We start from the raw sequence: 9,557 nt of genomic DNA, 5'->3' as shown, positions 1-9,557 counted from the left end.
TGTCACTGTTAAAGGTGACACTGAGTACCCGGGGGAATGTTCTGAGCATATGGGTATATTTTCAGAACTGAGAACACTACAACAAAATAAAGCTCATTTGAGTATTAAAAAGAAAACAAACATTCTGTGAGTCCACAAAATCACTCTCCCATTCATTGTCAATGGAGGAGCTCCAGACGTTATACCTGGTGACATCACAAGTTTGAGTTTTATTTCTCTAGTTTCTAGTTTGGGAGAGAGTAGCTCATGTCCCCAAATATTGATTACACTTTCTTAGGTGTTGTTCCTCTCTAAAGGCACAGGTTCCCAATTCATCCAGTCCACAGAATCCTCAGCAGTGGACCATGGCCATCACCAGTTGGCACGGTCAATCTTCAAAAGCAAATAGAGAAGACATGAAGAGTCCATGGCCTGAAGAAGAGGATTCTCCACCCTGGCAGCCCTCCCAGCCTAAGGTGGTTGACCTGCTCATGAGGGCTGATGCCAAACTGGAGTAACTGGAGGTGAAGGGTGGGTAGATTCCGACTGGAGGAGACTTGCTGGTCCCTGATAGTAATATGTAATGTCTATAACACTATATCATAGCCAGTCAAATGAACAGGTAGTGAGATGAACTTCAGACCCCTTGGGTGACGGTATATGATATAATTTAATTTTTCTTACTCAGACGCATTATATAGTACCTAAATATTAAATTCAGGCCAATTATTTGTCAAACACTCACCCTGAAGTTGTTGAAATGGTCCAATCTGTTAAAACTTCAGTGGAAAGTCTGTCTTAGGTTCTGCGGTGGTTATGGGGTTATGAGCATTTATTTTGCTAATCTGTCCTCCACATGAGAGCAAGATATATGCAGAAATGTGCAACTCAAGGCAAGTGGGCCAATCACAGCACTTGTGGTGCTGCATCGCCCTATGTCACCTTACATTTTGGGAGAGATGCACATAGGCTCCACCAATAGGCTCCACCAGTAGGCTCCTTGGCCTACATCAGGGCGACTCACATGTGAGTATAAATTAAACATAACGTTACCATTCTCACTTTCCAGAGAGAACATTTCCATTCTTGCTTTCCACATAAAATCAACAGACACAGGGAAACAAACAAACTCAGAAATGTAAGATATACCTGGTCTACCTATGAACGTTTCTTCCTCCAGAAAATGGTACTCAGCCTGTTATTGCATATGTATTTGAAGTTTCAATTTGGCTGCAATTTCAAAAAATGTGGTGGTCAGTGCTGACATTGTGGCGGGCTGTCACAAATAAATCAACGTATGGGAAACACTATACTGTTATGTTCAAATCTCACCCTAATTTTATAATTCCTATTTAGGCAAGACTGAAGAAAAGAGGATACAAGCATAAAAAGATCAAGGAGATAATGAAAGCTAAAGTAAGGAGATGTCTACCATACAATATCATACCTAATCAACTGTACCTTACCACATGTTTGTCTCCAATGTTATCACTCTCATTCTGTGTCCAGTTTGGCAAGGATCAAGAGGACAAAGACCAGGTTTTGAAGGCTGAACCAACAGACCAGACAGCTCTCTCACAGACAGCTTCAGAACCTGCTCTACAGCCTGAATAGCCTGGCTTCAGAAAGAGGGTATAGTTTCCTCCACTGGTGCAGCAGATGGCTGAGAACAGGATAGCTCAGAGCAAGAAGGAGCTAGGGGCCATAATAATAAGGCCAACACCCAAGCATAGGCCAAAGCTGCTGCCCTGGAAGCTAAAAGGGAGACAGCAAAGGAGGGGACAGGCCCAGTGTTGGCTTCTCTCTTGTTTTAAGCACGTCTTTCATCCTGACTTGACTGGTGACTTGCTTGACCTGAGCGATGACTTGTACTCCAGCTTTAACATTCTAGATATGTTTTATAATGAGATTTTTTTTTAAATTCTACAATAGTTGGACTATAGAAACACAGAGAATATCTACAGTAAATATCTGTATTTAAAAAAAAATCTCTGTAGAATAACTAAAGGTTTTTTACTGTCATTTCATAGTCAGTGCTTGGCAACTTTTGATGCCGGACTTTTTACCATTTACAATTTTTTAATTTTTATTTACAGTGTTGGACTCATTTCCCTCTTGGTATGATTAATTTGGTTAGATCTGAACAGTGCAGTCATACTCGGATGCGCACAGAATCACCCGCACTGACACCCTTTAGAGGAAGTGGTCGCAGTCCAGTCGCAAATAATTTTGGAGCATTTTTTTGAAAGATGACGTCCCTATTTTTAAACTTACTTACAGAGCTCTGATTAGTCAGTTGTTTCTCCAATGTTTGGAATAAACAATCAGCACGCACAACACTACACCTGTTTGAAGCACTGAGCAAATCAGATGTGTTTGATGATTGCAAGGTCTGGAACCAGGCTAACCAATTTCAGCACCTGACCTCTGGTAGGCACTATAGACTACTGTATGCCAAAATAACCAGGCACAACAACTGTTTCTTTCCACACAGTATCACATTCAAAGAGCAATTAATCTATGTGATGTTTAAAAACTACTCCTGCACAATAACCCTGTATTAGCTCAACATCTTACTGTTCTTACACACTATAATGTTATGTAATGATCACATTGTTTTGTAGCCTCCTCCTGGCTGCCTCCCCGAGCTCTCTCCAATAACTCTTTTGCGTGTACTGTATTTTGCATGTCTTTATAGTCTTGACACATTGAATTCCACAAACAGGGATAACAGAGCACTCATTCAGACAGTCTCTCCTTGAAGGCATTCAGTTGTTCACACGGAAAGTGAGGAGAGTAGTTGTATAAAGAACAAAAAAAAAAAAAGACAGAGAGGGCTTCAGAGAGTTCAAGCCATTCTCACCTCCACACACCTAGCCGATCACTGTGTTACGTGTGTTGGCTTTTCAAATTTCCTGTTTAGGAACATTACAAAAAATGTTGGATGCATCCCTCCCAATTCTGGGGTTTCATACGCTGTTAATCAATCCAACAAGCACTTTGTTTGAGAAATATTGATGTCTTTAGTACACTGACAGCTAGTGAAACCCAGATTAAAATTCCTTATATATTTATATGAAACATACTGTACTTGGCCGATAAAGTTGATTCTGATGCTCTGGGATCTTTGTCCATCTGAGAGCCCTCTGGATCATTCAGACTCCCCTTTGCCAGTACCTTGTTTAAGTGCTTGGATGTATACAGTTATTGTCTGGGTAATGTCCATTGGTGGTGAGAGGGTGAAGGGAAGGGAAATGAAAAGGAAACCCAAGAAAAATGCTTGAGACTTTGGTCTTGGAAAGATTTATTTTAAGCCTTCAACTGAAGTTTTTTTTGTTTTGTTTTCATTTACAAAAGATTAAATGACCATGACCATGCATAATGCGACAAGTAGAGCTAAAGAGCTAAGTATTTTACGGTTATTCAGAAGGACCTTACCAAGATGTCAACCGGCACTTTGACACACTTTGATGATGTTGTTCAGGTCAGTCTGGCCTTCAAGGATTCAGGATTTGCTGTGACAAGAAATTACAAAGGTAGTTATTAAAGCCATAAAAGCTTTTTCCAGCCTCAGCTGATGAGCTTAGCGACATAAACATTTCAAAGATGGTTTTTACATTGCTGAACCCTGCGGAGGCTCCACTGATTTCATTAGTCTTCACATCACATTTTTTTGAAATTTATACTTTAAGCCTCTTCATGTCACATTTGTAGTGCTTTTCACTCTCATCCAAATGTTGGTCTTTTTTCCACACTTTTTTGTAGAAGCTGTTCCAGTGTAACTGTGATTGAAGTGCCAAAGATTCTCTATGGCCTCAATCAACACATGTAACACAGAGTTCTTCCTAAACTGTGGAAGACTTTTTCATCCCTGTTAAATCTTTTTGAACGCTTTCTGGGGGCCAACTATTGTGCCCTCAGTTCCACTTTCACAGCTGTGTCGTTATCTCCAGAGAACAAAGAATATATTGCCTTTTTTAAGCAAAGTTTCTGTATGTTTTTTTTTCCATTTTTTTGTCTCAAATATGTTCAGCTTTGAGCTCTGTTAACAGTTTATTGACAGCCTCCAAAAGGTAAAAAGCCTTTAGGTATATGTGGACAACACAGGCTGTCTTGAATATCAGTACCATTGTCTATTGATCTGCATAAATGGTTATTGCTTAGAAGTGATCAGAAGAGATCGTACTGTAGTTTGCTATTTCTTTTGATTCTACACAGCTTCACAGTGACTATGCGTGTTGAGCATTCTTTATAATATGTCTGCTTTATTTATGGAGCCCTTTTTAAATTTGTATTCAATTATGCCATTCATTTTACAATAGTTGGCTCAGGTACCGTTGTCCCCATGTGAGCCCAGTCAACAACAACATGGAGGATAGATGTTGATGTGTGCTGACAGTTAGTGTCTCTTTCCACCACTTTATAAATGTCTGGTCACTAGTTGTCAACAGCAGTAAGATGAGGTGTCTCAATGACAGAAGCTACATTAGAGTCAGGCTGAAATGGATTTTCAGGAGCAGTGGTTGGACTGAAACTGGCAGCTTGTATGTTGAAATTATTTTTAACATTGTTGGGCTATATAAAGGCATTATGGATATATAATATATGGCATTTCAATGTATAGAAATACATTAATAAATTTAAATATTACATAGGACATGCTGTGAAGGAATTTTCTATAAGTCCAACTGTCTCCTCTTCGGTCAGGCCAACATCTCCTTGTGGTCGTTGCTATGAGAACCAAGGCGCTATAGTAAACTCTCTTATACACACTCAAAAATGGAGGTAAGAGACAAGAACAGTTCTGTACTCACAGGTACACTCAAAGGTATAATATTGGTCTTTAAGAGGCCAGAAGTGCACCTTTTAACTAACAGAAAGGGTACAAAGTAATTTAAAACAAAAGAAAGAACAAATTTGTACCATTTGTACCTGCAGCATTGAAATACAAATGTAGCTCATAGATAGATAATAACTATAATTGTTATTATTATTATCGTTATAACTACTATTATTAGTAGTAGTAGTAGTAGCAGTAGTAGTATTAGTATAGTTATAGTTAAGGTATTTAGAGCTATTATTATTTATTGAATAATATTATCAACGCCTTCAGTGGACTTGCCCCAAGCGTTTCAGAGCGGAGAGTAATGGTTGTTTTTCCATGATTTTGAAACCTAATTTATATACTTGGCAACTTTTTTAATCAGTCAAATTTGGCTGGTTTGGTTAATAACACATTTTTATGTGGTGTGGAAAAACTCAGAACACATATTTATTATTGCTTTACACAGACTTTAAATGTATATATTTTCATTTGTATCTCAGGGCTCCAGACTGCAACAAAATGACCCTATTCCTAAGAACATCCTCAGGGGGTAAGAACAGTTAAGCTGATGCCAAGTTGAGCTACAGACAGGGGACAAATTAAAGCGCTTTAAATTGGTCCCCATATTAACACTTAACACTTAACAGAAACTTTGAAAAGGGTTCATATAGACTTCTATTACAGTTGTAATTAACTCCCTTTTATTTTTTTAGATTTTTACCGCAACTGTCTTGGCTACCACTACAGTCTTCTTCAGAAACACCCAAGTGTTGTAGCAATGTCAGCTGGGATAAGGTGGCATACCCTCTATCACACACTGCTGTCCTAAATGATGCCTAAACCTGATTAATGTTGATGATTACCTGATTAACCTAACTAATGTTAAAGGTTGTTTAAATACTTCAAATAAAATATGTCTTTCTTTCTCCTGTTTTTCTTTTTGAAATCTTAGTTGTGTGATGAGGTTGATGCTGTGCACCCCTCTGCAGTCAACATACGCTGCCGCTTCAGTGAGAACTTCACTGCCACTGAAAAAACTCTATATGGAGACAAGAGAGGACACCTTGCCTGAGGATATTACAGGTACTGATTTGAGCGCATACAAATAGTCAATTTTGCTACATCATTGTGTCATTTGTGTGCAGTCCCTTCTAAAGAGAATGGGCACAGTTGCATTGAACTATGGTAGAACTGGTATTGGCATGATACATATATATTTATCTCATTTTTGAGATGTTACCATGTTAAATTTAAGTTTCAGTTTAATTTAACTATTCCATCCACATTCTTCCACAGCCTGGATTTTGTGTTAACAAGCAATGGCTTGTATGGGCTTAGTCTTTCAGGTTTAAAAAATAGTTCAAATTAGGCACCATTTTCTCACACATGAAATATTTGCTTAACCCCTTCCACACCATAGACACTGCTAGATGGCTGTATTACCTGTCCAGTGCATTTATCTGTTTGTTACACCTATGCACACCATGCAACATTATCTTAATGCCGTTCAGGTTATTTCTTACATAAGTTTTAATTTGAAGTAGCAGTTCATTAATGTACTGTATCTGAAGTAACATAACGACTCTAATGCAATTGCCTGTCTATGGGAATTTGCATATTAGTATCAGCCAAAATTTGTTGAAATGAATGTGCACTTAAAATTGTACCATCTGTATGACCTAGGAATTGATTTCAGGGGTGGACTCCTCCTCTTGCCATCCATCTTCAAGGAGAAGATTGAGGAATTCATTATTCTTGGAGAGGTAAATACCTGGTGTTGTGCATAGCCACTAGTCATAAGTTAGTGTTCCTTTGGATCACTGTGCATGCCTTATCAGATCCATCTTGTTATGTATGCTAACATTTTTTTTTCTCTTATGTAGTATAATCCTCTAACTCCCTATCCAGCTGTTCAACTGAAAGACCAAGACTGGAAAATTACAAGATATATTCTGCATATTTTAAAAAGAAACTGAACTTTCTCCAGTGGTGCATCGCAAACATCATTGAGGATGGGGAAAAACCCCTGCTGGTAACTGTAAATTAAGTGGTTAACCTTCTTTACTGTTCTTGCCTGGACTGTATCAACGTTCAAAAAAAGAGGACCTTTACTCTCTTTAACTTTTATTCTCCTGTTTTATCTGTCTTATTGTTATTTAGCTTTTTTTGATTTCCAAATTTAACACTTTTTAATTGTATTTAAATGTCTTTTTACTTGTGTTGCTTTTATATTCTATCTTGATGCCTTTTATGCTCTACATAAAGCACTTTGAATTGCCTTGTTTTTGAAATGTGCTATACAAATAAACTTGCCTTGCCTTGCTTTGCCTTGCCTTGGGAAACTGATTCAGCATATTGAACTTGTACATGCCCACAATCCTCATTTAGGCAATCTTTACTCTTGTTATTTTATACATTGACATGGATACATTTTATGTGTAACTATATTTGCAATGAATTATTTTTTTTATCACAACATAAACGCTGTAATGTTTATTTGAAAGATGATCTTCTCATTGATGACAATAAACAGTCAAGAAGCAATTATTGTGTGGACAATTCTAGTACATTTTTGTCTCCTTAAAGTCCAGAACAGCTTGTCGCTGGGGTAGTACCCTTTCAGAGTGCAGCAATGTACCCTTTCAATGGATACATTGTTGTACTGTAGTTTAAAGGTACTTTTATGTCATGAAGGGTACACAATTGTACTTTAACAGGCACAATTTGATAAGGTACAAAAATGGACCGCCAATGAAGGGTACACAACTGTCTCTCAAAAGGGTACCCCCCCAGCGACAAGCATTTGTACCCTTTTAGGTGCATACTGGTACCCCTATTTTTGAGTGTGAATAATGCACTTTGAATTGTACCAGATGTCTCCTTGATTGATCAACTTGTCAATACATTCTTGTGCTTAAATACATCCAAAGCTCTTGGTGTTTCAGAACTAACCAGCTCAGGATTTCCATAACACATGCCAATGAAACAGCCTTTATACCTGATGCTTATTGTTTTCAATTTCATCAGAATTTTTTGGCCCTGTGCACCCAAAAGTGCACAGCTCAGAAAATGCATTAAATGATTAAATCCCCATTAACTATTATTATTATTATTTCACTGAAACGACACACTTAAGACTATGATTGCTTCTTAAGTGAGGGAAAACCTCAAGTGCTGGGACGAGTATCTTCCAGACTTGCGGTTCGCTCTTAACTCCATGAGTCCACTGGTGTAAATCTTGTGGAACTCACATGTGATTGTGTTTCATTGCATCCATCCTTCGTAGTCATGGGACATACAGTCTGAATATTCTTTTTATTTTAAGTAGTTTATTGTCAGGCTCTGTTCTGACTGGCATCCTAGTATTAAGAATAAAAAAATGAGTCAAACCGTTACAGTACACATTTGTAAATCATTTTACTTTATCTTTATGAAACATGAACATTTCACTAGTATTGAGACTATTTTCATTTCATATAGTGCCAGTCTTACCCTTCAAAGGGAACATATTATGCTTTTTGTAATTTTCTGTTACTTATATCCTGTTATGATGTTGGATAACTATGTTAAACATGATATCCAAACCCCAATTAAAAATATAGACCTGGGAATGCACATAATATGTCCCCTTTACACATAAGACTGGTGCTAAACAGATTTTTTTGGAATAAAGGATGTATTAATTAAAAATTTAAGAAAATATGTTTCAGCAATAAAAATAATTAACTCGTACAATACTGAATTTTAGAGTTTGGATAGTACCATATCCTAGTTTTAATAAAACGCCAGTATTGACGCGGCATATGGTATGGTATCACATCACTGCTGTTGTCAGGCAGCATCTACAACAATGCTGGACTTGGAATGACAGAGTTAGAATAAGAGAGATATGAGGACAGAGGGATGGAAAAGAATAGGGTGACTATCAGGTTGGAGGAAGATCCCATCCATCATTCCCTAATGCGCCTGACACCATAGTATCAGGATGAAAGTAAAAGGAGAGCACTGAGAGGGAAGCTGTCATATTTTCCTGGTGCTAGCACCCTAAAGGAGAGTTGTCATTCATTCTTTTGTGGAAAGCATACATTTTAAATCTGTCCACCTGGGGCCTTCTAAACATATCTATGCCAATCATGTTTATTCTTACAATAAATTATGCATGTAGTCTGATGTGCTCTGTGATATGAAAGAGAAATACACTTCTTCTTAAAACCATTCTTTTATTCCCTTCCTTGCTCTCCCCTACATTTGGAGTCATTGTCACAGTTAATAAATGGCTCTCCTGATAAAATCATTTTTGGGGTGGTGTCTGAATCATTTTGGAGTTTCAGTAAAGTCTTGAAGACAACATAATACTGGAGAAGCACAAAAACGAAGAATGAAAATGAAATGTGGAGAAGGGATGTCAAGTTTGTGTAAGAAGCTAGGTCTCAATTTCTAATGCAACTGACATGTGTGCACATTAAAGCAGAGAGAGGGATGACAGGGACTGAGAAAAGCTTTAGATAAGAAAGAGAGGAAAGGAAGGAGTGACAGTGACCATGAACAAAAGAGTTCAGGGGAAGGAATGTTGCCTCACCAAATAGAAAATGTGCTTGATGAAAGTTAGAAGAGGAATTGGAGCAAGTTTGAGGTCTATTAAACTCAAGTGAGTACATAATATCTCTCTGCAGTCAAAGATAATTTTGTTTGATGAGTGCATCAGATTCATATTTGGAAAAGCTAATACACTATTTTGCTTTTGTTTTTTTCA

The 9,557-nt window shown here is 37.7% G+C and overlaps 1 long non-coding RNA gene across 1 annotated transcript; it reads left to right on the top strand.

The window, feature by feature from the left end:
* The first annotated feature begins 5,173 nt into the window (after window positions 1–5,173).
* Window positions 5,174–6,933, top strand: LOC122994614. Its single transcript, XR_006406639.1, has 4 exons — window positions 5,174–5,599; window positions 5,757–5,887; window positions 6,488–6,567; window positions 6,688–6,933. It is a non-coding gene; the product is annotated as an uncharacterized LOC122994614 (long non-coding RNA).
* Window positions 6,934–9,557: the final 2,624 nt, after the last annotated feature.

Source organism: Thunnus albacares, chromosome 12 (genome assembly GCF_914725855.1).
Source record: "Thunnus albacares chromosome 12, fThuAlb1.1, whole genome shotgun sequence".
Lineage (NCBI taxonomy): Eukaryota > Metazoa > Chordata > Actinopteri > Scombriformes > Scombridae > Thunnus > Thunnus albacares.
Note: the sequence above shows the minus strand (reverse complement) of the source record. Positions and strands in the feature narration are given on the sequence as shown.